We start from the raw sequence: 24104 nt of genomic DNA, 5'->3' as shown, positions 1-24104 counted from the left end.
TTCTTTCTCTTTGTTATCGGAGGATATTTCCTTTGGCCCTATAGTCTTCCAAGGTATCGGAAATATCTGTTCTCAGATTCCACAGAAATAAGGCTAGCAAAGAGATCCACGAAATACAGATGTAACTCTGTGAGATGAATTAACAGAACAATAAGCAGGTTCTCAGAAAGCTTCTTTCCAGATTTCATCTGAGGATATTTCCTTTTTCACCATAGCCCTCTATGGGCTTCCAAATATCACTTTGCCAATTCCACAAGAACTGTCTTAGCGAAAGGCTTCTTGAGGGGAAAGCTGTAACTCTGTGAGATGATTTCACAGAACACAAAGAAGTTTCTCAGAAATCTTCTTTCTCTTTGTTATCGGAGGATATTTCCTTTGGCCCTATAGTCTTCCAAGGGATCCGAAACATCTGTTCTCAGATTCCACAGAAATAAGGCTAGCAAAGAGATCCGTGAAATACAGATGTAACTCTGTGAGATGAATTAACAGAACACTAAGCAGTTTCTCAGAAAGCTTCTTTCCAGATTTCATCTGAGGATATTTCCTTTTTCACCATAGCCCTCTACGGGCTTCCAAATATCACTTTGCCAATTCCACAAGAACTCTCTTAGCGAAAGGCATCTTGAAGGGAATGCTGTAACTCTGTGAGATGATTTCACAGAACACAAAGAAGTTTCTCAGAAAGCTTCTTTCTCTTTGTTATCGGAGGATATTTCCTTTGGCCTATAGTCTTCCAAGGGATCTGAAATATCTGTTCTCAGATTCCACAGAAATAAGGCTAGCAAAGAGATCCACGAAATACAGATGTAACTCTGTGAGATGAATTAACAGAACACGAAGCAGTTTCTCAGAAAGCTTCTTTCCAGATTTCATCTGAGGATATTTCTTTTTCACCATAGCCCTCTATGGCCTTCCATATATCACTATGCCAATTCCATAAGAACTGTCTTAGCGTAAGGCTTCTTGAGGGGAAAAATGTAACTCTGTGAGATGATTTCACAGAACACAAAGATGTTTCTCAGAAAGCTTCTTTCTCTTTGTTATCGGAGGATATTTCCTTTGGCCCTGTAGTCTTTCAAGGGATCCGAAATATCTGTTCTCAGATTCCACAGAAATAAGGCTAGCAAAGAGATCCACCAAATACAGATGTAAATCTGTGAGATGAATTAACAGAACACTAAGCAGGTTCTCAGAATGCTTCTTTCCAGATTACATCTGAGGATATTTCCTTTTTCACCATAGCCCTCTATGGTTTTCGAAATATCACTTGCCAATTCCACAAGAACTGTCTTAGCGAAAGGCTTCTTGAGGGGAAAGCTGTAACTCTTTCAGATGATTTCACAGAACACAAAGAAGTTTCTCATAAAGCTTCTTTCTCTTTGTTATCGGAGGATATTTCCTTTGGCCCTATAGACTTCCAAGGGATCCGAAATATCTGTTCTCAGATTCCACAGAAATAAAGCTAGCAAAGAGATCCACGAAATACAGATGTAACTCTGTGAGATGAATTAACAGAACACTAAGCAGTTTCTCAGAAAGCTTCTTTCCAGATTTCATCTGAGGATATTTCCTTTTTCACACTAGCCCTCTATGGGCTTCCAAATGTCACCTTGCCAATTCCAAAAGAACTCTCTTGGGGAAAGGCTTCTTGAGGGGAAAACTGTAACTCTGTGAGATGATTTCACAGAACACAAAGAAGTTTCTCAGAAAGCTTCTTTCTCTTTGTTATCGGAGGATATTTCCTTTGGCCGTATAGTCTTCCAAGGGATCCGAAATATCTGTTCTCAGATTCCACAGAAATAAGGCTAGCAAAGAGATCCACGAAATACAGATGTAACTCTGTGAGATGAATTAACAGAACACTAAGCAGTTTCTCAGAAAGCTTCTTTCCAGATATCATCTGAGGATGTTTCCTTTTTCACCATAGCCCTCTTGGGTCTTCCAAATGTCACTTTGCCAATTCCACAGGAACTCTCTTGGGGAAACGCTTCTTGAGGGGAAAGGTGTAACTCTGTGAGATGATTTCACAGAACACAAAGAAGTTTCTCAGAAAGCTTCTTTCTCTTTGTTATCGGAGGATATTTCCTTTGGCCCTATAGTCTTCCAAGGGATCCGAAATATCTCTTCTCAGATTCCACAGAAATAAGGCTAGCAAAGAGATCCACGAAACAAATTTAATTCTGTGAGATGAATTAACAGAACACTAAGGAGTTTCTCAGAAAGCTTCCTTCCAGATTTCATCTGGGGATATTTCCTTTTTCACCATAGCCCTCTATGGGCTTCAAAATATCACTTTGCCAATTCCACAAGAACTCTCTTGGGGAACGGCTTCTTGAGGGGAAAGCTGTAACTCTATGAGATGATTTCACAGAACACAAAGAAGTTTCTCAGAAAGCTTCTTTCTCTTTGTTATCGGAGGATATTTCCTTTGGCCCTATAGTCTTCCAAGGGATCCGAAATATCTGTTCTCAGATTCCACAGAAATGAGGCTAGCAAAGAGATCCACGAAATACAGATGTAACTCTGTGAGGTGATTTAACAGAACACAAAGCAGGTTCTCAGAAAGCTTCTTTCCAGATTTCATCTGAGGATATTTCCTTTTTCAACATAGCCCTCTATGGCCTTCATATATCACTTTCCTAATTCCATAAGAACTGTCTTAGCGTAAGGCTTCTTGAGGGGAAAACTGTAACTCTGTGAGATGATTTCACAGAACACAAAGAAGTTTCTCAGAAAGCTTCTTTCTCTTTGTTATCGGAGGATATTTCCTTTGGCCCTATAGTCTTCCAAGGTATCCGAAATATCTGTTCTCAGATTCCACAGAAATAAGGCTAGCAAAGAGATCCGCGAAATACAGATGTAACTCTGTGAGATGAATTAACAGAACAGTAAGCAGGTTCTCAGAAAGCTTCTTTCCAGATTTCATCTGAGGATATTTCCTTTTTCACCATAGCCCTCTAAGGGCTTCCAAATATCACTTTGCCAATTCCACAAGAACTGTCTTAGCGAAAGACTTCTTGAGGGGAATGCTGTAACTCTGTGAGATGATTTCACAGAACACAAAGAAGTTTCTCAGAAAGCTTCTTTCTATTTGTTATCCGAGGATATTTCCTTTGGCCCTATAGTCTTCCAAGGGATCCCAAATATCTCTTCTCAGATTCCACAGAAATAAGGCTAGCAAAGAGATCCACGAAACAAATTTAATTCTGTGAGATGAATTAACAGAACACTAAGGAGTTTCTCAGAAAGCTTCTTTCCAGATTTCATCTGAGGATATTTCCTTTTTCACCATAGCCCTCTATGGGCTTCCAAATATCACTTTGCCAATTCCACAAGAACTCTCTTGGGGAAAGGCTTCTTGAGGGGAAAGCTGTAACTCTATGAGATGATTTCACAGAACACAAAGAAGTTTCTCAGAAAGCTTCTTTCTCTTTGTTATCGGAGGATATTTCCTTTGGCCCTATAGTCTTCCAAGGGATCCGAAATATCTGTTCTCAGATTCCACAGAAATGAGGCTAGCAAAGAGATCCACGAAATACAGATGTAACTCTGTGAGGTGATTTAACAGAACACTAAGCAGGTTCTCAGAAAGCTTCTTTCCAGATTTCATCTGAGGATATTTCCTTTTTCACCATAGCCCTCTATGGGCTTCCAAATATCACTTTGCCAATTCCACAAGAACTGTCTTAGCGAAAGGCTTCTTGAGGGGAAAGCTGTAACTCTGTGAGATGATTTCACAGAACACAAAGAAGTTTCTCAGAAAGCTTCTTTCTCTTTGTTATCGGAGGATATTTCCTTTAGCCCTATAGTCTTCCAAGGGATCCGAAATATCTGTTCTCAGATTCCACAGAAATAAGGCTAGCAAAGAGATCCACGATATACAGATGTAACTCTGTGAGATGAATTAACAGAACACTAAGCAGTTTCTCAGAAAGCTTCTTTCCAGATTTCATCTGAGGATATTTCCTTTTTCACCATAGCCCTCTATGGGCTTCCAAATATCACTTTGCCCATTCCACAACAACTATCTTAGCGAAAGGCTTCTTGAGGGGAAAACTGAAACTCTGTGAGATGATTTCACAGAACACAAAGAAGTTTCTCAGAAAGCTTCTTTCTCTTTGTTATCGGAGGATATTTCCTTTAGCCCTATAGTCTTCCAAGGGATCCGAAATATCTGTTCTCAGATTCCACAGAAATAAGGCCAGCAAAGAGATCCACGAAATACAGATGTAACTCTGTGAGATGAATTAACAGAACACTAAGCAGTTTCTCAGAAAGCTTCTTTCCAGATTTCATCTGAGGATATTTCCTTTTTCACCATAGCCCTCTAAGGGCTTCCAAATATCACTTTGCCCATTCCACAACAACTATCTTAGCGAAAGGCTTCTTGAGGGGAAAACTGTAACTCTGTGAGATGATTTCACAGAACACAAAGAAGTTTCTCAGAAAGCTTCTTTCTCTTTGTTATCGGAGGATATTTCCTTTGGCCCTATAGTCTTCCAAGGGATCCGAAATATCTGTTCTCAGATTCCACAGAAATAAGGCTAGCAAAGAGATCCACGAAATACAGATGTAACTCTGTGAGATGAATTAACAGAACACTAAGCAGTTTCTCAGAAAGCTTCTTTCCAGATTTCATCTGAGGATATTTCCTTTTTCACCATAGCCCTCTAAGGGCTTCCAAATGTCTCTTTGCCAATTCCACAAGAACTCTCTTGGGGAAAGGCTTCTTGAGGGAAAACTGTAACTCTGTGAGATGATTTCACAGAACACAAAGAAGTTTCTCAGAAAGCTTCTTTCTCTTTGTTATCGGAGGATATTTCCTTTGGCCCTATAGTCTTCCAAGGGATCCGAAATATCTGTTCTCAGATTCCACAGAAATAAGGCTAGCAAAGAGATCCACGAAATACAGATGTAACTCTGTGAGATGAATTAACAGAACACTAAGCAGTTTCTCAGAAAGCTTCTTTCCAGATTTCATCAGAGGACATTTCCTTTTTCACCATAGCCCTCTATGGGTTTCCAAATATCACTTTTCCAATTCCACAAGAACTGTCTTAGCGAAAGGCTTCTTCAGGGGAAAGCTGTAACTCTGTGAGATGATTTCACAGAACACAAAGAAGTTTCTCAGAAAGCTTCTTTCTCTATGTTATCGGAGGGTATTTCCTTTGGCCCTATAGTCTTCCAAGGGATCCGAAATATCTGTTCTCAGATTCCACAGAAATAAGGCTAGCAAAGAGATCCAAGAAATACAGATGTAACTCTGTGAGGTGAATTAACAGAACACTAAGAAGTTTCTCAGAAAGCTTCTTTCCAGATTTCATCTGAGGATATTTCCTTTTTCACCATAGCCCTCTATGGGCTTCCAAATATCACTTTGCCAATTCCAGAAGAACTGTCTTAGCGAAAGGCTTCTTGAGGGGAAAGCTGTAACTCTGTGAGATGATTTCACAGAACACAAAGAAGTTTCTCAGAAATCTTCTTTCTCTTTGTTATCGGAGGATATTTCCTTTGGCCCTATAGTCTTCCAAGGGATCCGAAATATCTGTTCTCATATTCCACAGAAATAAGGCTAGCAAAGAGATCCACGAAATACAGATGTAACTCTGTGAGATGAATTAACAGAACACTAAGCAGTTTCTCAGAAAGCTTCTTTCCAGATATCATCTGAGGATATTTCCGTTTTCACCATAGCCCTCTATGGGCTTCCAAATATCACTTTGCCAATTCCACAAGAACTGTCTTAGCGAAAGGCTTCTTGAGGGGAATGCTGTAACTCTGTGAGATGATTTCACAGAACACAAAGAAGTTTCTCAGAAAGCTTCTTTCTCTTTGTTATCCGAGGATATTTCCTTTGGCCCTATAGTCTTCCAAGGGATCCGAAATATCTGTTCTCAGATTCCACAGAAATAAGGCTAGCAAAGAGATCCACGAAATACAGATGTAACTCTGTGAGATGAATTAACAGAACACTAAGCAGGTTCTCAGAAAGCTTCTTTCCAGATTTCATCTGAGGATATTTCCTTTTTCACCATAGCCCTCTATGGGCTTCCAAATATCACTTTGCGAATTCCACAAGAACTGTCTTAACGAAAGGCTTCTGGAGGGGAATGCTGTAACTCTGTGAGATGATTTCACAAAACACAAAGAAGTTTCTCAGAAAGCTTCTTTCTATTTGTTATCCGAGGATATTTCCTTTGGCCCTATAGTCTTCCAAGGGATCCGAAATATCTGTTCTCAGATTCCACAGAAATAAGGCTAGCAAAGAGATCCACGAAATACAGATGTAACTCTCTGAGATGAATTAACAGAACACTAAGCAGTTTCTCAGAAAGCTTTTTTCTAGATTTCATCTGAGGATATTTCCTTTTTCACCATAGCCCTCTATGGGCTTCCAAATATCACTTTGCCAATTCCACAAGAACTGTCTTAGCGAAAGGCTACTTGAGGGGAAACCTGTAACTCGGTGAGATGATTTCACAGAATACAAAGAAGTTTCTCAGAAAGCTTCTTTCTCTTTGTTATCAGAGGATATTTCCTTTGGCCCTATAGTCTTCCAAGGGATCCGAAATATCTGTTCTCAGATTCCAAAGAAATAAGTCTAGAAAAGAGATCCACGAAATACAGATGTAACTCTGTGAGATGAATTAACAGAACACTAAGCGGTTTCTCAGAAAGCTTCTTTCCAGATTTCATCTGAGGATATTTCCTTTTTCACCATAGTCCTCTATGGGCTTCCAAATATCACTTTGCCATTTCCACAAGAACTGTCTTAGCGAAAGGCTTCTTGAGGGGAAAGCTGTAACTCTGTGAGATGATTTCACAGAACACAAAGTATTTTCTCAGAAAGCTTCTTTCTCTTTGTTATCGGAGGATATTTCCTTTGGCCCTATATTCTTCCAAGGGATCCGAAATATCTGTTCTCAGATTCCACAGAAATAAGGCTCGCAAAGAGATCCACGAAATACAGATGTAACTCTGAGAGATGAATTACCAGAACACTAAACAGTTTCTCAGAAAGCTTCTTTCCAGATTTCATCTGAGGATGTTTCCTTTTTCACCATAGCCCTCTATGGGCTTCCAAATGTCACTTTGCCAATTCCACAGGAACTCTCTTGGGGAAACGCTTCTTGAGGGGAAAGCTGTAACTCTGTGAGATGATTTCACAGAACACAAAGAAGTTTCTCAGAAAGCTTCTTTCTCTTTGTTATCGGAGGATATTTCCTTTGGCCCTATAGTCTTCCAAGGGATCCGAAACATCTGTTCTCAGATTCCACAGAAATAAGGCTAGCAAAGAGATCCACGAAATACAGATGTAACTCTGTGAGATGAATTAAGAGAACACTAAGCAGTTTCTCAGAAAGCTTCTTTCCAGATTTCATCTGAGGATATTTCCTTTTTCACCATAGCCCTCTACGGGCTTCCAAATATCACTTTGCCAATTCCACAAGAACTGTCTTAGCGAAAGGCTTCTTGAAGGGAATGCTGTAACTCTGTGAGATGATTTCACAGAACACAAAGAAGTTTCTCAGAAAGCTTCTTTCTCTTTGTTATCGGAGGATATTTCCTTTGGCCCTATAGTCTTCCAAGGGATCCGAAATATCTGTTCTCAGATTCCACAGAAATAAGGCTACCAAAGAGATCCACGAAATACAGATGTAACTCTGTGAGATGAATTAACAGAACACTAAGCAGTTTCTCAGAAAGCTTCTTTACAGATTTCATCTGAGGATATTTCCTTTTTCACCATAGCCCTCTATGGCCTTCCATATATCACTATGCCAATTCCATAAGAACTGTCTTAGCGTAAGGCTTCTTGAGGGGAAAGCTGTAACTCTGTGAGATGATTTCACAGAACACAAAGATGTTTCTCAGAAAGCTTCTTTCTCTTTGTTATCGGAGGATATTTCCTTTGGCCCTATACTCTTCCAAGGTATCCGAAATATCTGTTCTCAGATTCCACAGAAATAAGACTAGCAAAGAGATCCGCGAAATACAGATGTAACTCTGTGAGATGAATTAAGAGAACACTAAGCAGTTTCTCAGAAAGCTTCTTTCCAGATTTCATCTGAGGATATTTCCTTTTTCACCATAGCCCTCTACGGGCTTCCAAATATCACTTTGCCAATTCCACAAGAACTGTCTTAGCGAAAGGCTTCTTGAAGGGAATGCTGTAAGTCTGTGAGATGATTTCACAGAACACAGAGACGTTTCTCAGAAAGCTTCTTTCTCTTTGTTATCGGAGGATATTTCCTTTGGCCCTATAGTCTTCCAAGGGATCCGAAATATCTGTTCTCAGATTCCACAGAAATAAGGCTAGCAAAGAGATCCACGAAATACAGATGTAACTCTGTGAGATGAATTAACAGAACACGAAGCAGTTTCTCAGTAAGCTTCTTTCCAGATTTCATCTGAGGATATTTCCTTTTTCACCATAGCCCTCTATGGCCTTCCATATATCACTTTGCCAATTCCATAAGAACTGTCTTAGCGTAAGGCTTCTTGAGGGGAAAACTGTAACTCTGTGAGATGATTTCACAGAACACAAAGAAGTTTCTCAGAAAGCTTCTTTCTCTTTGTTATCGGAGGATATTTCCTTTGGCCCTATAGTCTTCCAAGGTATCCGAAATATCTGTTCTCAGATTCCACAGAAATAAGGCTAGCAAAGAGATCCACGAAATACAGATGTAACTCTGTGAGATGAATTAACAGAACAATAAGCAGGTTCTCAGAAAGCTTCTTTCCAGATTTCATCTGAGGATATTTCCTTTTTCACCATAGCCCTCTAAGGGCTTCCAAATATCACTTTGCCAATTCCACAAGAACTGTCTTAGCGAAAGGCTTCTTGAGGGGAACGCTGTAACTCTGTGAGATGATTTCACAGAACACAAAGAAGTTTCTCAGAAAGCTTCTTTCTCTTTGTTATCGGAGGATATTTCCTTTGGCCCTTAGTCTTCCAAGGGATCCGAAATATCTGTTCTCAGATTCCACAGAAATAAGGCTAGAAAAGAGATCCACGAAATACAGATGTAACTCTGTGAGATGAATTAACAGAACACTAAGCAGTTTCTCAGAAAGCTTCTTTCCAGATTTCATCTGAGGACATTTCCTTTTTCACCATAGCCCTCTATGGGCTTCCAAATATCACTTTGACAATTCCACAAGAACTGTCTTAGCGAATGGCTTCTTGAGGGGAAAGCTGTAACTCTGTGAGATGATTTCACAGAACACAAAGAAGTTTCTCAGAATGCTTCTTTCTCTTTTTTATCGGAGGATATTTCCTTTGGCCCTATAGTCTTCCAAGGGATCCGAAATATCTGTTCTCAGATTCCACAGAAATAAGGCTAGCAAAGAGATCCACGAAATACAGATGTAACTCTGTGAGATGAATTAACAGAACACAAAGCAGTTTCTCAGAAAGTTTCTTTCCAGATTTCATCTGAGTTTATTTCCTTTTTCACCATAGCCCTCTATGGGCTTCCAAATATCACTTTGCCAATTCCACAAGAACTGTCTTAGCGAAAGGCTTCTTGAGGGGAAAACTGTAACTCTGTGAGATGATTTCACAGAACACAAAGAAGTTTCTCTGAAAGCTTCTTTCTCTTTGTTATCGGAGGATATTTCCTTTGGCCCTTAGTCTTCCAAGGGATCCGAAATATCTGTTCTCAGATTCCACAGAAATAAGGCTAGCAAAGAGATCCACGAAACAAATTTAATTCTGTGAGATGAATTAACAGAACACTAAGGAGTTTCTCAGAAAGCTACTTTCCAGATTTCATCTGGGGATATTTCCTTTTTCACCATAGCCCTCTATGGGCTTCCAAATATCACTTTGCCAATTCCACAAGAACTCTCTTGGGGAACGGCTTCTTGAGGGGAAAGCTGTAACTCTATGAGATGATTTCACAGAACACAAAGAAGTTTCTCAGAAAGCTTCTTTCTCTTTGTTATCGGAGGATATTTCCTTTGGCCCTATAGTCTTCCAAGGGATCCGAAATATCTGTTCTCAGATTCCACAGAAATGAGGCTAGCAAAGAGATCCACAAAATACAGATGTAACTCTGTGAGGTGATTTAACAGAACACTAAGCAGGTTCTCAGAAAGCTTCTTTCCAGATTTCATCTGAGGATATTTCCTTTTTCAACATAGCCCTCTATGGCCTTCATATATCACTTTGCCAATTCCATAAGAACTGTCTTAGCGTAAGGCTTCTTGAGGGGAAAACTGTAACTCTGTGAGATGATTTCACAGAACACAAAGAAGTTTCTCAGAAAGCTTCTTTCTCTTTGTTATCAGAGGATATTTCCTTTGGCCCTATAGTCTTCCAAGGTATCCGAAATATCTGTTCTCAGATTCCACAGAAATAAGGCTAGCAAAGAGATCCGCGAAATACAGATGTAACTCTGTGAGATGAATTAAGAGAACACTAAACAGTTTCTCAGAAAGCTTCTTTCCAGATTTCATCTGAGGATATTTCCTTTTTCACCATAGCCCTTTACGGGCTTCCAAATATCACTTTGCCAATTCCACAAGAACTGTCTTAGCGAAAGGCTTCTTGAAGGGAATGCTCTAACTCTGTGAGATGATTTCACAGAACACAAAGAAGTTTCTCAGAAAGCTTCTTTCTCTTTGTTATCGGAGGATATTTCCTTTGGCCCTATAGTCTTCCAAGGGATCCGAAATATCTGTTCTCAGATTCCACAGAAATAAGGCTAGCAAAGAGATCCACGAAATACAGATGTAACTCTGTGACATGAATTAACAGAACAGTAAGCAGGTTCTCAGAAAGCTTCTTTCCAGATTTCCTCTGAGGATATTTCCTTTTTCACCATAGCCCTCTAAGGGCTTCCAAATATCACTTTGCCAATTCCACAAGAACTGTCTTAGCGAAAGACTTCTTGAGGGGAATGCTATAACTCTGTGAGATGATTTCACAGAACACAAAGAAGTTTCTCAGAAAGCTTCTTTCTATTTGTTATCCGAGGATATTTCCTTTGGCCCTATAGTCTTACAAGGGATCCGAAATATCTCTTCTCAGATTCCACAGAAATAAGGCTAGCAAAGAGATCCACGAAACAAATTTAATTCTGTGAGATGAATTAACAGAACACTAAGGAGTTTCTCAGAAAGCTTCTTTCCAGATTTCATCTGAGGATATTTCCTTTTTCACCATAGCCCTCTATGGGCTTCCAAATATCACTTTGCCAATTCCACAAGAACTCTCTTGGTGAACGGCTTCTTGAGGGGAAAGCTGTAACTCTATGAGATGATTTCACAGAACACAAAGAAGTTTCTCAGAAAGCTTCTTTCTCTTTGTTATCGGAGGATATTTCCTTTGGCCCTATAGTCTTCCAAGGGATCCGAAATATCTGTTCTCAGATTCCACAGAAATGAGGCTAGCAAAGAGATCCACGAAATACAGATGTAACTCTGTGAGGTGATTTAACAGAACACTAAGCAGGTTCTCAGAAAGCTTCTTTCCAGATTTCATCTGAGGATATTTCCTTTTTCACCATAGCCCTCTATGGGCTTCCAAATATCACTTTGCCAATTCCACAAGAACTGTCTTAGCGAAAGGCTTCTTGAAGGGGAAAGCTGTAACTCTGTGAGATGATTTCACAGAACACAAAGAAGTTTCTCAGAAAGCTTCTTTCTCTTTGTTATCGGAGGATATTTCCTTTAGCCCTATAGTCTTCCAAGGGATCCGAAATATCTGTTCTCAGATTCCACAGAAATAAGGCTAGCAAAGAGATCCACGATATACAGATGTAACTCTGTGAGATGAATTAACAGAACACTAAGCAGTTTCTCAGAAAGCTTCTTTCCAGATTTCATCTGAGGATATTTCCTTTTTCACCATAGCCCTCTATGGGCTTCCAAATATCACTTTGCCCATTCCACAACAACTATCTTAGCGAAAGGCTTCTTGAGGGGAAAACTGTAACTCTGTGAGATGATTTCACAGAACACAAAGAAGTTTCTCAGAAAGCTTCTTTCTCTTTGTTATCGGAGGATATTTCCTTTAGCCCTATAGTCTTCCAAGGGATACGAAATATCTGTTCTCAGATTCCACAGAAATAAGGCTAGCAAAGAGATCCACGATATACAGATGTAACTCTGTGAGATGAATTAACAGAACACTAAGCAGTTTCTCAGAAAGCTTCTTTCCAGGTTTCATCTGAGGATATTTCCTTTTTCACCATAGCCCTCTATGGGCTTCCAAATATCACTTTGCCCATTCCGCAACAACTATCTTAGCGAAAGGCTTCTTGAGGGGAAAACTGTAACTCTGTGAGATGATTTCACAGAACACAAAGAAGTTTCTCAGAAAGCTTCTTTCTCTTTGTTATCGGAGGATATTTCCTTTGGCCCTATAGTCTTCCAAGGGATCCGAAATATCTGTTCTCAGATTCCACAGAAATAAGGCTAGCAAAGAGATCCACGAAATACAGATGTAACTCTGTGAGATGAATTAACAGAACACTAAGCAGTTTCTCAGAAAGCTTCTTTCCAGATTTCATCTGAGGATATTTCCTTTTTCACCATAGCCCTCTAAGGGCTTCCAAATGTCTCTTTGCCAATTCCACAAGAACTCTCTTGGGGAAAGGCTTCTTGAGGGAAAACTGTAACTCTGTGAGATGATTTCACAGAACACAAAGAAGTTTCTCAGAAAGCTTCTTTCTCTTTGTTATCGGAGGATATTTCCTTTGGCCCTATAGTATTCCAAGGGATCCGAAATATCTGTTCTCAGATTCCACAGAAATAAGGCTAGCAAAGAGATCCACGAAATACAGATGTAACTCTGTGAGATGAATTAACAGAACACGAAGCAGTTTCTCAGTAAGCTTCTTTCCAGATTTCATCTGAGGATATTTCCTTTTTCACCATAGCCCTCTATGGCCTTCCATATATCACTTTGCCAATTCCATAAGAACTGTCTTAGCGTAAGGCTTCTTGAGGGGAAAACTGTAACTCTGTGAGATGATTTCACAGAACACAAAGAAGTTTCTCAGAAAGCTTCTTTCTCTTTGTTATCGGAGGATATTTCCTTTGGCCCTATAGTCTTCCAAGGTATCCGAAATATCTGTTCTCACATTCCACAGAAATAAGGCTAGCAAAGAGATCCACGAAATACAGATGTAACTCTGTGAGATGAATTAACAGAACAATAAGCAGGTTCTCAGAATGCTTCTTTCCAGATTTCATCTGAGGATATTTCCTTTTTCACCATAGCCCTCTAAGGGCTTCCAAATATCACTTTGCCAATTCCACAAGAACTGTCTTAGCGAAAGGCTTCTTGAGGGGAACGCTGTAACTCTGTGAGATGATTTCACAGAACACAAAGAAGTTTCTCAGAAAGCTTCTTTCTCTTTGTTATCGGAGGATATTTCCTTTGGCCCTTAGTCTTCCAAGGGATCCGAAATATCTGTTCTCAGATTCCACAGAAATAAGGCTAGCAAAGAGATCCACGAAATACAGATGTAACTCTGTGAGATGAATTAACAGAACACTAAGCAGTTTCTCAGAAAGCTTCTTTCCAGATTTCATCTGAGGACATTTCCTTTTTCACCATAGCCCTCTATGGGCTTCCAAATATCAGTTTGACAATTCCACAAGAACTGTCTTAGCGAATGGCTTCTTGAGGGGAAAGCTGTAACTCTGTGAGATCATTTCACAGAACACAAAGAAGTTTCTCAGAATGCTTCTTTCTCTTTTTTATCGGAGGATATTTCCTTTGGCCCTATAGTCTTCCAAGGGATCCGAAATATCTGTTCTCAGATTCCACAGAAATAAGGCTAGCAAAGAGATCCACGAAATACAGATGTAACTCTGTGAGATGAATTAACAGAACACAAAGCAGTTTCTCAGAAAGTTTCTTTCCAGATTTCATCTGAGGATATTTCCTTTTTCACCATAGCCCTCTATGGGCTTCCAAATATCACTTTGCCATTTCCACAAGAACTGTCTTAGCGAAAGGCTTCTTGAGGGGAAAGCTGTAACTCTGTGAGATGATTTCACAGAACACAAAGTATTTTCTCAGAAAGCTTCTTTCTCTTTGTTATCGGAGGATATTTCCTTTGGCCCTATATTCTTCCAAGGGATCCGAAATATCTGTTCTCAGATTCCACAGAAATAAGGCTCGCAAAGAGATCCACGAAATACAGATGTAACTCTGAGAGATGAATTAACAGAACACTAAACAGTTTCTCAGAAAGCTTCTTTCCAGATTTCATCTGAGGATGTTTCCTTTTTCACCATAGCCCTCTATGGGCTTCCAAATGTCACTTTGCCAATTCCACAGGAACTCTCTTGGGGAAACGCTTCTTGAGGGGAAAGCTGTAACTCTGTGAGATGATTTCACAGAACACAAAGAAGTTTCTCAGAAAGCTTCTTTCTCTTTGTTATCGGAGGATATTTCCTTTGGCCCTATAGTCTTCCAAGGGATCCGAAACATCTGTTCTCAGATTCCACAGAAATAAGGCTAGCAAAGAGATCCACGAAATACAGATGTAACTCTGTGAGATGAATTAAGAGAACACTAAGCAGTTTCTCAGAAAGCTTCTTTCCAGATTTCATCTGAGGATATTTCCTTTTTCACCATAGCCCTCTACGGGCTTCCAAATATCACTTTGCCAATTCCACAAGAACTGTCTTAGCGAAAGGCTTCTTGAAGGGAATGTTGTAACTCTGTGAGATGATTTCACAGAACACAAAGAAGTTTCTCAGAAAGCTTCTTTCTCTTTGTTATCGGAGGATATTTCCTTTGGCCCTATAGTCTTCCAAGGGATCCGAAATATCTGTTCTCAGATTCCACAGAAATAAGGCTACCAAAGAGATCCACGAAATACAGATGTAACTCTGTGAGATGAATTAACAGAACACTAAGCAGTTTCTCAGAAAGCTTCTTTCCAGATTTCATCTGAGGATATTTCCTTTTTCACCATAGCCCTCTATGGCCTTCCATATATCACTATGCCAATTCCATAAGAACTGTCTTAGCGTAAGGCTTCTTGAGGGGAAAGCTGTAACTCTGTGAGATGATTTCACAGAACACAAAGATGTTTCTCAGAAAGCTTCTTTCTCTTTGTTATCGGAGGATATTTCCTTTGGCCCTATACTCTTCCAAGGTATCCGAAATATCTGTTCTCAGATTCCACAGAAATAAGGCTAGCAAAGAGATCCGCGAAATACAGATGTAACTCTGTGAGATGAATTAAGAGAACACTAAGCAGTTTCTCAGAAAGCTTCTTTCCAGATTTCATCTGAGGATATTTCCTTTTTCACCATAGCCCTCTACGGGCTTCCAAATATCACTTTGCCAATTCCACAAGAACTGTCTTAGCGAAAGGCTTCTTGAAGGGAATGCTGTAAGTCTGTGAGATGATTTCACAGAACACAGAGACGTTTCTCAGAAAGCTTCTTTCTCTTTGTTATCGGAGGATATTTCCTTTGGCCCTATAGTCTTCCAAGGGATCCGAAATATCTGTTCTCAGATTCCACAGAAATGAGGCTAGCAAAGAGATCCACGAAATACAGATGTAACTCTGTGAGGTGATTTAACAGAACACTAAGCAGGTTCTCAGAAAGCTTCTTTCCAGATTTCATCTGAGGATATTTCCTTTTTCACCATAGCCCTCTATGGGCTTCCAAATATCACTTTGCCAATTCCACAAGAACTGTCTTAGCGAAAGGCTTCTTGAAGGGGAAAGCTGTAACTCTGTGAGATGATTTCACAGAACACAAAGAAGTTTCTCAGAAAGCTTCTTTCTCTTTGTTATCGGAGGATATTTCCTTTAGCCCTATAGTCTTCCAAGGGATCCGAAATATCTGTTCTCAGATTCCACAGAAATAAGGCTAGCAAAGAGATCCACGATATACAGATGTAACTCTGTGAGATGAATTAACAGAACACTAAGCAGTTTCTCAGAAAGCTTCTTTCCAGATTTCATCTGAGGATATTTCCTTTTTCACCATAGCCCTCTATGGGCTTCCAAATATCACTTTGCCCATTCCACAACAACTATCTTAGCGAAAGGCTTCTTGAGGGGAAAACTGTAACTCTGTGAGATGATTTCACAGAACACAAAGAAGTTTCTCAGAAAGCTTCTTTCTCTTTGTTATCGGAGGATATTTCCTTTAGCCCTATAGTCTTCCAAGGGATACGAAATATCTGTTCTCAGATTCCACAGAAATAAGGCTAGCAAAGAGATCCACGATATACAGATGTAACTCTGTGAGATGAATTAACAGAACACTAAGCAGTTTCTCAGAAAGCTTCTTTCCAGGTTTCATCTGAGGATATTTCCTTTTTCACCATAGCCCTCTATGGGCTTCCAAATATCACTTTGCCCATTCCGCAACAACTATCTTAGCGAAAGGCTTCTTGAGGGGAAAACTGTAACTCTGTGAGATGATTTCACAGAACACAAAGAAGTTTCTCAGAAAGCTTCTTTCTCTTTGTTATCGGAGGATATTTCCTTTGGCCCTATAGTCTTCCAAGGGATCCGAAATATCTGTTCTCAGATTCCACAGAAATAAGGCTAGCAAAGAGATCCACGAAATACAGATGTAACTCTGTGAGATGAATTAACAGAACACTAAGCAGTTTCTCAGAAAGCTTCTTTCCAGATTTCATCTGAGGATATTTCCTTTTTCACCATTGCCCTCTAAGGGCTTCCAAATGTCTCTTTGCCAATTCCACAAGAACTCTCTTGGGGAAAGGCTTCTTGAGGGAAAACTGTAACTCTGTGAGATGATTTCACAGAACACAAAGAAGTTTCTCAGAAAGCTTCTTTCTCTTTGTTATCGGAGGATATTTCCTTTGGCCCTATAGTATTCCAAGGGATCCGAAATATCTGTTCTCAGATTCCACAGAAATAAGGCTAGCAAAGAGATCCACGAAATACAGATGTAACTCTGTGAGATGAATTAACAGAACACGAAGCAGTTTCTCAGTAAGCTTCTTTCCAGATTTCATCTGAGGATATTTCCTTTTTCACCATAGCCCTCTATGGCCTTCCATATATCACTTTGCCAATTCCATAAGAACTGTCTTAGCGTAAGGCTTCTTGAGGGGAAAGCTGTAACTCTGTGAGATGATTTCACAGAACACAAAGAAGTTTCTCAGAAAGCTTCTTTCTCTTTGTTATCGGAGGATATTTCCTTTGGCCCTATAGTCTTCCAAGGTATCCGAAATATCTGTTCTCACATTCCACAGAAATAAGGCTAGCAAAGAGATCCACGAAATACAGATGTAACTCTGTGAGATGAATTAACAGAACAATAAGCAGGTTCTCAGAATGCTTCTTTCCAGATTTCATCTGAGGATATTTCCTTTTTCACCATAGCCCTCTAAGGGCTTCCAAATATCACTTTGCCAATTCCACAAGAACTGTCTTAGCGAAAGGCTTCTTGAGGGGAACGCTGTAACTCTGTGAGATGATTTCACAGAACACAAAGAAGTTTCTCAGAAAGCTTCTTTCTCTTTGTTATCGGAGGATATTTCCTTTGGCCCTTAGTCTTCCAAGGGATCCGAAATATCTGTTCTCAGATTCCACAGAAATAAGGCTAGCAAAGAGATCCACGAAATACAGATGTAACTCTGTGAGATGAATTAACAGAACACTAAGCAGTTTCTCAGAAAGCTTCTTTCCAGATTTCATCTGAGGACATTTCCTTTTTCACCATAGCCCTCTATGGGCTTCCAAATATCAGTTTGACAATTCCACAAGAACTGTCTTAGCGAATGGCTTCTTGAGGGGAAAGCTGTAACTCTGTGAGATCATTTCACAGAACACTAAGAAGTTTCTCAGAATGCTTCTTTCTCTTTTTTATCGGAGGATATTTCCTTTGGCCCTATAGTCTTCCAAGGGATCCGAAATATCTGTTCTCAGATTCCACAGAAATAAGGCTAGCAAAGAGATCCACGAAATACAGATGTAACTCTGTGAGATGAATTAACAGAACACAAAGCAGTTTCTCAGAAAGTTTCTTTCCAGATTTCATCTGAGGATATTTCCTTTTTCACCATAGCCCTCTATGGGCTTCCAAATATCACTTTGCCATTTCCACAAGAACTGTCTTAGCGAAAGGCTTCTTGAGGGGAAAGCTGTAACTCTGTGAGATGATTTCACAGAACACAAAGTATTTTCTCAGAAAGCTTCTTTCTCTTTGTTATCGGAGGATATTTCCTTTGGCCCTATATTCTTCCAAGGGATCCGAAATATCTGTTCTCAGATTCCACAGAAATAAGGCTCGCAAAGAGATCCACGAAATACAGATGTAACTCTGAGAGATGAATTAACAGAACACTAAACAGTTTCTCAGAAAGCTTCTTTCCAGATTTCATCTGAGGATGTTTCCTTTTTCACCATAGCCCTCTATGGGCTTCCAAATGTCACTTTGCCAATTCCACAGGAACTCTCTTGGGGAAACGCTTCTTGAGGGGAAAGCTGTAACTCTGTGAGATGATTTCACAGAACACAAAGAAGTTTCTCAGAAAGCTTCTTTCTCTTTGTTATCGGAGGATATTTCCTTTGGCCCTATAGTCTTCCAAGGGATCTGAAACATCTGTTCTCAGATTCCACAGAAATAAGGCTAGCAAAGAGATCCACGAAATACAGATGTAACTCTGTGAGATGAATTAAGAGAACACTAAGCAGTTTCTCAGAAAGCTTCTTTCCAGATTTCATCTGAGGATATTTCCTTTTTCACCATAGCCCTCTACGGGCTTCCAAATATCACTTTGCCAATTCCACAAGAACTGTCTTAGCGAAAGGCTTCTTGAAGGGAATGCTGTAACTCTGTGAGATGATTTCACAGAACACAAAGAAGTTTCTCAGAAAGCTTCTTTCTCTTTGTTATCGGAGGATATTTCCTTTGGCCCTATAGTCTTCCAAGGGATCCGAAATATCTGTTCTCAGATTCCACAGCAATAAGGCTACCAAAGAGATCCACGAAATACAGATGTAACTCTGTGAGATGAATTAACAGAACACTAAGCAGTTTCTCAGAAAGCTTCTTTCCAGATTTCATCTGAGGATATTTCCTTTTTCACCATAGCCCTCTATGGCCTTCCATATATCACTATGCCAATTCCATAAGAACTGTCTTAGCGTAAGGCTTCTTGAGGGGAAAGCTGTAACTCTGTGAGATGATTTCACAGAACACAAAGATGTTTCTCAGAAAGCTTCTTTCTCTTTGTTATCGGAGGATATTTCCTTTGGCCCTATACTCTTCCAAGGTATCCGAAATATCTGTTCTCAGATTCCACAGAAATAAGGCTAGCAAAGAGATCCGCGAAATACAGATGTAACTCTGTGAGATGAATTAAGAGAACACTAAGCAGTTTCTCAGAAAGCTTCTTTCCAGATTTCATCTGAGGATATTTCCTTTTTCACCATAGCCCTCTACGGGCTTCCAAATATCACTTTGCCAATTCCACAAGAACTGTCTTAGCGAAAGGCTTCTTGAAGGGAATGCTGTAAGTCTGTGAGATGATTTCACAGAACACAGAGACGTTTCTCAGAAAGCTTCTTTCTCTTTGTTATCGGAGGATATTTCCTTTGGCCCTATAGTCTTCCAAGGGATCCGAAATATCTGTTCTCAGATTCCACAGAAATAAGGCTAGCAAAGAGATCCACGAAATACAGATGTAACTCTGTGAGATGAATTAACAGAACACGAAGCAGTTTCTCAGTAAGCTTCTTTCCAGATTTCATCTGAGGATATTTCCTTTTTCACCATAGCCCTCTATGGCCTTCCATATATCACTTTGCCAATTCCATAAGAACTGTCTTAGCGTAAGGCTTCTTGAGGGGAAAACTGTAACTCTGTGAGATGATTTCACAGAACACAAAGAAGTTTCTCAGAAAGCTTCTTTCTCTTTGTTATCGGAGGATATTTCCTTTGGCCCTATAGTCTTCCAAGGTATCCGAAATATCTGTTCTCAGATTCCACAGAAATAAGGCTAGCAAAGAGATCCACGAAATACAGATGTAACTCTGTGAGATGAATTAACAGAACAATAAGCAGGTTCTCAGAAAGCTTCTTTCCAGATTTCATCTGAGGATATTTCCTTTTTCACCATAGCCCTCTAAGGGCTTCCAAATATCACTTTGCCAATTCCACAAGAACTGTCTTAGCGAAAGGCTTCTTGAGGGGAACGCTGTAACTCTGTGAGATGATTTCACAGAACACAAAGAAGTTTCTCAGAAAGCTTCTTTCTCTTTGTTATCGGAGGATATTTCCTTTGGCCCTTAGTCTTCCAAGGGATCCGAAATATCTGTTCTCAGATTCCACAGAAATAAGGCTAGCAAAGAGATCCACGAAATACAGATGTAACTCTGTGAGATGAATTAACAGAACACTAAGCAGTTTCTCAGAAAGCTTCTTTCCAGATTTCATCTGAGGACATTTCCTTTTTCACCATAGCCCTCTATGGGCTTCCAAATATCACTTTGCCAATTCCACAAGAACTCTCTTGGGGAACGGCTTCTTGAGGGGAAAGCTGTAACTCTATGAGATGATTTCACAGAACACAAAGAAGTTTCTCAGAAAGCTTCTTTCTCTTTGTTATCGGAGGATATTTCCTTTGGCCCTATAGTCTTCCAAGGGATCCGAAATATCTGTTCTCAGATTCCACAGAAATGAGGCTAGCAAAGAGATCCACGAAATACAGATGTAACTCTGTGAGGTGATTTAACAGAACACTAAGCAGGTTCTCAGAAAGCTTCTTTCCAGATTTCATCTGAGGATATTTCCTTTTTCAACATAGCCCTCTATGGCCTTCATATATCACTTTGCCAATTCCATAAGAACTGTCTTAGCGTAAGGCTTCTTGAGGGGAAAACTGTAACTCTGTGAGATGATTTCACAGAACACAAAGAAGTTTCTCAGAAAGCTTCTTTCTCTTTGTTATCAGAGGATATTTCCTTTGGCCCTATAGTCTTCCAAGGTATCCGAAATATCTGTTCTCAGATTCCACAGAAATAAGGCTAGCAAAGAGATCCGCGAAATACAGATGTAACTCTGTGAGATGAATTAAGAGAACACTAAACAGTTTCTCAGAAAGCTTCTTTCCAGATTTCATCTGAGGATATTTCCTTTTTCACCATAGCCCTTTACGGGCTTCCAAATATCACTTTGCCAATTCCACAAGAACTGTCTTAGCGAAAGGCTTCTTGAAGGGAATGCTGTAACTCTGTGAGATGATTTCACAGAACACAAAGAAGTTTCTCAGAAAGCTTCTTTCTCTTTGTTATCGGAGGATATTTCCTTTGGCCCTATAGTCTTCCAAGGGATCCGAAATATCTGTTCTCAGATTCCACAGAAATAAGGCTAGCAAAGAGATCCACGAAATACAGATGTAACTCTGTGACATGAATTAACAGAACAGTAAGCAGGTTCTCAGAAAGCTTCTTTCCAGATTTCCTCTGAGGATATTTCCTTTTTCACCATAGCCCTCTAAGGGCTTCCAAATATCACTTTGCCAATTCCACAAGAACTGTCTTAGCGAAAGACTTCTTGAGGGGAATGCTATAACTCTGTGAGATGATTTCACAGAACACAAAGAAGTTTCTCAGAAAGCTTCTTTCTATTTGTTATCCGAGGATATTTCCTTTGGCCCTATAGTCTTACAAGGGATCCGAAATATCTCTTCTCAGATTCCACAGAAATAAGGCTAGCAAAGAGATCCACGAAACAAATTTAATTCTGTGAGATGAATTAACAGAACACTAAGGAGTTTCTCAGAAAGCTTCTTTCCAGATTTCATCTGAGGATATTTCCTTTTTCACCATAGCCCTCTATGGGCTTCCAAATATCACTTTGCCAATTCCACAAGAACTCTCTTGGGGAACGGCTTCTTGAGGGGAAAGCTGTAACTCTATGAGATGATTTCACAGAACACAAAGAAGTTTCTCAGAAAGCTTCTTTCTCTTTGTTATCGGAGGATATTTCCTTTGGCCCTATAGTCTTCCAAGGGATCCGAAATATCTGTTCTCAGATTCCACAGAAATGAGGCTAGCAAAGAGATCCACGAAATACAGATGTAACTCTGTGAGGTGATTTAACAGAACACTAAGCAGGTTCTCAGAAAGCTTCTTTCCAGATTTCATCTGAGGATATTTCCTTTTTCACCATAGCCCTCTATGGGCTTCCAAATATCACTTTGCCAATTCCACAAGAACTGTCTTAGCGAAAGGCTTCTTGAAGGGGAAAGCTGTAACTCTGTGAGATGATTTCACAGAACACAAAGAAGTTTCTCAGAAAGCTTCTTTCTCTTTGTTATCGGAGGATATTTCCTTTAGCCCTATAGTCTTCCAAGGGATCCGAAATATCTGTTCTCAGATTCCACAGAAATAAGGCTAGCAAAGAGATCCACGATATACAGATGTAACTCTGTGAGATGAATTAACAGAACACTAAGCAGTTTCTCAGAAAGCTTCTTTCCAGATTTCATCTGAGGATATTTCCTTTTTCACCATAGCCCTCTATGGGCTTCCAAATATCACTTTGCCCATTCCACAACAACTATCTTAGCGAAAGGCTTCTTGAGGGGAAAACTGTAACTCTGTGAGATGATTTCACAGAACACAAAGAAGTTTCTCAGAAAGCTTCTTTCTCTTTGTTATCGGAGGATATTTCCTTTAGCCCTATAGTCTTCCAAGGGATACGAAATATCTGTTCTCAGATTCCACAGAAATAAGGCTAGCAAAGAGATCCACGATATACAGATGTAACTCTGTGAGATGAATTAACAGAACACTAAGCAGTTTCTCAGAAAGCTTCTTTCCAGGTTTCATCTGAGGATATTTCCTTTTTCACCATAGCCCTCTATGGGCTTCCAAATATCACTTTGCCCATTCCGCAACAACTATCTTAGCGAAAGGCTTCTTGAGGGGAAAACTGTAACTCTGTGAGATGATTTCACAGAACACAAAGAAGTTTCTCAGAAAGCTTCTTTCTCTTTGTTATCGGAGGATATTTCCTTTGGCCCTATAGTCTTCCAAGGGATCCGAAATATCTGTTCTCAGATTCCACAGAAATAAGGCTAGCAAAGAGATCCACGAAATACAGATGTAACTCTGTGAGATGAATTAACAGAACACTAAGCAGTTTCTCAGAAAGCTTCTTTCCAGATTTCATCTGAGGATATTTCCTTTTTCACCATAGCCCTCTAAGGGCTTCCAAATGTCTCTTTGCCAATTCCACAAGAACTCTCTTGGGGAAAGGCTTCTTGAGGGAAAACTGTAACTCTGTGAGATGATTTCACGGAACACAAAGAAGTTTCTCAGAAAGCTTCTTTCTCTTTGTTATCGGAGGATATTTCCTTTGGCCCTATAGTATTCCAAGGGATCCGAAATATCTGTTCTCAGATTCCACAGAAATAAGGCTAGCAAAGAGATCCACGAAATACAGATGTAACTCTGTGAGATGAATTAACAGAACACGAAGCAGTTTCTCAGTAAGCTTCTTTCCAGATTTCATCTGAGGATATTTCCTTTTTCACCATAGCCCTCTATGGCCTTCCATATATCACTTTGCCAATTCCATAAGAACTGTCTTAGCGTAAGGCTTCTTGAGGGGAAAACTGTAACTCTGTGAGATGATTTCACAGAACACAAAGAAGTTTCTCAGAAAGCTTCTTTCTCTTTGTTATCGGAGGATATTTCCTTTGGCCCTATAGTCTTCCAAGGTATCCGAAATATCTGTTCTCAGATTCCACAGAAATAAGGCTAGCAAAGAGATCCACGAAATACAGATGTAACTCTGTGAGATGAATTAACAGAACAATAAGCAGGTTCTCAGAATGCTTCTTTCCAGATTTCATCTGAGGATATTTCCTTTTTCACCATAGCCCTCTAAGGGCTTCCAAATATCACTTTGCCAATTCCACAAGAACTGTCTTAGCGAAAGGCTTCTTGAGGGGAACGCTGTAACTCTGTGAGATGATTTCACAGAACACAAAGAAGTTTCTCAGAAAGCTTCTTTCTCTTTGTTATCGGAGGATATTTCCTTTGGCCCTTAGTCTTCCAAGGGATCCGAAATATCTGTTCTCAGATTCCACAGAAATAAGGCTAGCAAAGAGATCCACGAAATAC

The sequence above is a fragment of the Macaca nemestrina genome, chromosome 13, assembly GCF_043159975.1.
Source record: "Macaca nemestrina isolate mMacNem1 chromosome 13, mMacNem.hap1, whole genome shotgun sequence".
Taxonomy (NCBI): Eukaryota; Metazoa; Chordata; class Mammalia; order Primates; family Cercopithecidae; genus Macaca; species Macaca nemestrina.
The sequence above is the reverse complement of the archived record's forward strand: the minus strand, read 5'-3'. Positions refer to the sequence as shown.